This window comes from Eretmochelys imbricata, chromosome 10 (genome assembly GCF_965152235.1).
Source record: "Eretmochelys imbricata isolate rEreImb1 chromosome 10, rEreImb1.hap1, whole genome shotgun sequence".
Taxonomy (NCBI): Eukaryota; Metazoa; Chordata; order Testudines; family Cheloniidae; genus Eretmochelys; species Eretmochelys imbricata.
This window is the reverse complement of record NC_135581.1, coordinates 72,869,926-72,875,063: the sequence shown is the minus strand read 5'-3', so window position 1 is coordinate 72,875,063 and position 5,138 is coordinate 72,869,926.

Sequence of the window (5,138 nt, the reverse complement as noted above, 5' to 3'; positions counted from 1 at the left end):
CTTAAGATTCAGTCACTTGAGATTTCTGTGGAACAGTCAGGGAAACAACTCAACCTGTCCTAATGAAGGAATAAGATCAAATTCAATTGGAATTGGAATAGTTCCTTTGCATTATCCAATATGCTGGCACAGAATAACGTCCTACTGCTTTGCAGAATGGAGACCCTGGAGAATAAACATGGGGCCACCAGGCACCAAATAACATGCTTAAAGGCAGCACAGAGGGAGATGATCCTCTTCTTTCTACTTTGTCAAAACAACTAGTGGAATTACTGAGTGAGAAATTCAACCTCATATTATCCATCCAAAGGATGTGCAGTCATGGAGTGCTGGGTTGGAGCCCTGCCCCATCTGCTTGAGGCTAGTGTCTGGCAGCAGGCACAAGGAAGCACATGCTGATTTCCTCATGGCAACATGAAGGGCCTGATCCAGCGCCCATTGACGTCTGTGGAAAGATTCCTGTTGACCTCAGAGGCCTTTGGATCAGACTCTAAGCCCAGTTCCTGCACATTCTCTACAAGCACTCCAAAGCTTTCTGCACTGGCCCAGCTCTGCATGTCTGCCCACCTCCCAGCGCTCTTTCCAAAAGCTAGAGTCTGACCTATGTGTTCCTTGTGGTTCGTGGGGCTGAGATGACTGGACAAATGAATTATCTCTCCTCTACCAGGACTCATTTCCAGACTCAATTGGTGGTGTGGGTTTCCAGGCAGGACTGGATCAGAGATTCACTGAGTGCAAGGAAAGAATATACAACAAATCACAAGAAACCAGCCGACTGCAAAATGAGCATTGGAAACAGAGGCCAGTGAGTCCCAGCTAGATATGGAAGCTGATCATTAGGGGGACATGAAAGAGATCATTGGAAGGACAAAGGTAAAATGGAGTTAACTATATTCCACAACCGGATAACAACTTCATTGTCTTCATTCTACAGCAAGGTCCCACTTCAATCGCGTCAGCACAGCCCAACAACAAAAAATTACTTCATAAAACTGCCAAAAGCAAACAAGGAGAATCTCAAGCTACATCTTTTCCATGCCGCCTGCAATAGATTTAACACTACATGCATGGGCACGACTGTGCCTTGTCTAACAGAGGAACTCAGTGGTGACATTGTGTATTAATGTGCCCTACTGGCTTTAAGCTCAGGTTTTAGGAGATGGAAGCATCTGGCAGGTGAACAGTAAAAGGAACGAAAATTAAACAATAGCAACAAAAAACAAACAGGGGAACAGGTGGCAGAGGCACTGTCAATATCATAGGACAGATCCTGGATCTCCAGCTGGCTGCTTTATCGTTCTCAGGTAGCAGAAAACTGCAGGTGACAGGAGCACAAGAATGGATGATACAGAGGAACCTAGATCAATGCCCTAGCACCATACTACAAACCCTGCAGCAAATCTGCAGAAGAATATTTCAGGAATAAACCTGCTTCAATTGCAATTGGTTTGCAAGCAATTTTGTAACTTGTTATATTCTTTAATCTTAGGTTTTCTATTACATTTGTTTTTACAAAAGCTAAATTGCTGCTGACAGTGCCCCTTTAAACTTCTGCACCAGGACAGCAGTATCAATAGAAGAGTGAAATGGAGGGTAAGGACTTATGTACAATGCTACCCTGTCCCTGTGGTCTAGAGATGTTTGCCCGGCCCACCCTGCCTTACTCCACTTAAAAGCAGGAATGACTGTGGTTCAGTATGGTTAACCTTTCCTTTCAAAGCTATTCACATAAGCCAGAAACACTGGGGATAAATTCAATGTGACGCATCCGCTGGTCCCATCATTTCTCCCACTTCTTTGTCTGAGTGTTGTGCGCTTCGGCCCCAGTCCTGCCCTTGACTCTGCTTGGGCGCAGGGATCCACGTCTATGGAATCATTGCAGGATCAAGGCCTGAGTTTATGAGCACTTACGAGCAGGAACCCATCTAACTGTAGGTTTGTAAAACACCTAGCACGATTTTGGGTGTTGAATAAACAAGGACTATTAGCGTAGATTCTTCAGGTCAGGGCCTGTCTCTTACTGTGTGTAGGTCCAGTGCTCAGCACCACTGGCCTCTGATCACAGCTGTATAATGAATAATATAAAAATAGTCAATAGAGATTTTTAAAAGGAATTTACTACCTAACCCCTGGGTTATGCTTCTACTGGCTTGTTTTACTGAACGAAGCTATTGTTTGTGATGGTGACAGTCCCCCTCTTACCCGCTTGTCCATCCCCAAAAGCCCAGTGTGGCAGTGACCCATACTCTGCTAGAATCATTGGATACAGCTTCTTGAAGAGTCCACCAGGAAGAGCCAGCTGAAGGAGAACAACATGACATACTCCCGTCCCTCTAGATGAGCATGGTACATCGAACCCAGGCGTAGAGCTGCTGCTGTTGCATAAAGAACAGGGTGTGTAGCTTGACAGTTTAAGTGAACAGCATTGAAACTTTAATGTAACAATGCCGTGGGGCAGTTTGCTCTGACAGAACCCAGCTAACATAGTAGGGGATGGGGCACTTCTTTGTCATGAGATACAGTTTGGTGCTCTGCATCCTGTGATACGAGCTAGAGGCTGTCACACTGGAAACCCCACATCCCTTACTCCTGCCTATGGAGGAGCACTGCATTTCATGAAAAACAACAGTATCAGACAAAGGGAAATCTGAGGTGGGGCAGCAGCTGGGCTGGGCCCAGAGCTGGGGTCATTGTTTACAAACAATAAATCGTGCAAGGGCTGCTCACACAAACGTTTCGGAAAAGTCTGCATCACCATTTTGACCTCCTGTCCAGATGGTTTGTTTTTTTGGCTACAGAGAGACAAACTGGGGCCCCACATCAGAAACTGAGAAATTGTTACAAAGGCAAGTAGCGAGAAGCAGATGGAACAATGACCAATTCAAACAATTCGGGGGCCTTTTGCCCATTACATACGTCAGTACTTCCTCATCCTGCAGAAATTCCCATAAAAACACAATGTGTCTTTATCATAGAGTGGGTGGCATTTGATACAGCATTCTGATTGGCTGGAAAGGTCTATAAAAACAGGCATTATTTCATTGCTGCATCTCAGCTGTAACCCCTGCGGGATACTGCATAGGGTTAAAGATCAGTATCTCTGTTTGGCACAGTGCCGTGACACCCACTTTTAAATACTACACTGACACACTAACCTTAGAAAGTTGTCATGGCATCATAAAGCCTAATAGGAAAAGTCTCTCTTTTCTTCATTCAGTGACAGCTCCCTCCCTCCTTCCCAAACATATGACATGCACAGAAAATGTACATGTCATAAACAGGATGTTTTTCGATGCGGCCCAAGCTTTTAGGAAACCTGCCCAGCTGCTGTGAATGGTGAATTGCAAAACATTTGAAATAATAATGATAACAGAAACAGTTTCAAGGGCTAGCTCCTGCACCCGCCCAGAGCTCCACGAAGTACATGGGTGCTGTGGCTCGCCTGCACAGAATTATTTGCAGGATCGAGCCTCATGATTCCAAATGAGAATGCGAAGATGTGCCTTTAAAAAACCCTACGCATGTACTGAAAATCATCTTGTCCCCCATTTACTTGCAATGGCATGACCTGCAGCTGTTGCTGAGGAAGTATAGGCATTCCGAACTCCACACTTAGCAAGTAGTGGTTCCCCGGTATGTGTATGTACTAGTGGTTACTATCACAGCCTTTAACCCACTAAACCTTGCCAGGCAGGAAGTGCTTTTGGCACTCTCTAAACAATTAAGCATGTGAGTAACTTTATTCTCATAAGCAGGTCCAGATGGTTCAATACCTCCATTCTGCAAGCAGCCCCCCTCTCCCCCCATACTTATTAGGTGGGTAAGCAGGTAGACATGGCAGACTCCCACAATATCTTCCCCCCATTATACAGAGCGGTTCTGGAACAATTTTTAGTGTGGGGTGCTGAGAGCCACTGAACCAAACTGTAAATTCTGTATATAAGGGAAATCACTTCAAGTCAGGGGGTGCTGCAGCACCCCCAGTACCCATAATTCCAGCACCTATGACTATACTTCCTTGGTCTTTTCTCCCTTTGAGAGAGACAGAGCAGGAATTGGAAGAGCAACTAGAAAGGAGAAAATGGGAGGGAGTCTTGGTCAGTCCAGTGGCTTCTGCAAAAATATCCTGTGAACCCCCTGCCAACCTTGGAATTGAGGCCATGAAAAGGGAACCCAGAGTGGGGTGGGGTCCAGCAAACGGACAAAGGTATTTGGGGGCAAAGGAGGTACACAGGAGAGTTCAAAGGGGTATGGGGTGTACAGGACAGGAAAGATCTGCATGGCAGTCTGTACTATTTCTTTAAAACTGTACCAGGAGGCCAAGCAGGTGGGTTGCAGGAGGCTCTAAGCAGCTCTGCACAGACTGGGTAGTTTAAGGATAATTCTATTCTTAACGCTAAGTTCCTTGTTCAGTGTTAGAAAAAAGTGGCTGTCTCTGGGACGTGTTACTATTGGCACGTGACAGGATGCCAGGCGCTGACCCAGCATCAATAAGAGAACAACTCTTCCCCAGGGAGAGAACGCACGTGTGAGAGGTGTTACTCACTGGGGGCCTGGCTTATTACAAGCCCCCGTAGCTATTGTTTTAGCTTGGGAAGGTGCTGGGATAACAGGAGCACATTATATAGGGCTGCCAACCCTCCAGGACTGTGCTGGACTCTCCAGGAATTACAGATTAATCTTTAATGGAAGATTATGTCATGTCATGAAACCTCCAGGAATAGGTCCAACCAAAACTGGCACCCCAAACTTTACACCAAAGGCCCCTGTAGCCTGGTGGTGGGGGCAGGCCTGAGCCTGGGGCTCCCTGCAGCTGATGGGGGTGGATGTGAGGGGTCAGTCTGCAGTTTGGCTGGGAGCTGTAGAACCGGGGTCAGGGGTCCCTCCCAGGGCAGTGTCTATGCTGGGGGGGTGTAGGCACGCGGGGGGGGTCCCCCAAGGCTGGTTCTCTCTCTCCCCTCCCCGGGCTGTATAGCCGCCCCCTTTCACCCAGGCCCTGCGAGGGCTGTGAGTGTAGGAGGCAAGGCGGGGGCTGGCCGTGCAGGGCGGGGGCGGACCCGGCCGGGAGGCGGCGTCGCCGCGGCTCCCAGAGCCGAGGGCCGGGCGCGGTGTCGCAGGCGGAGTGGAGCCCGGGCAGG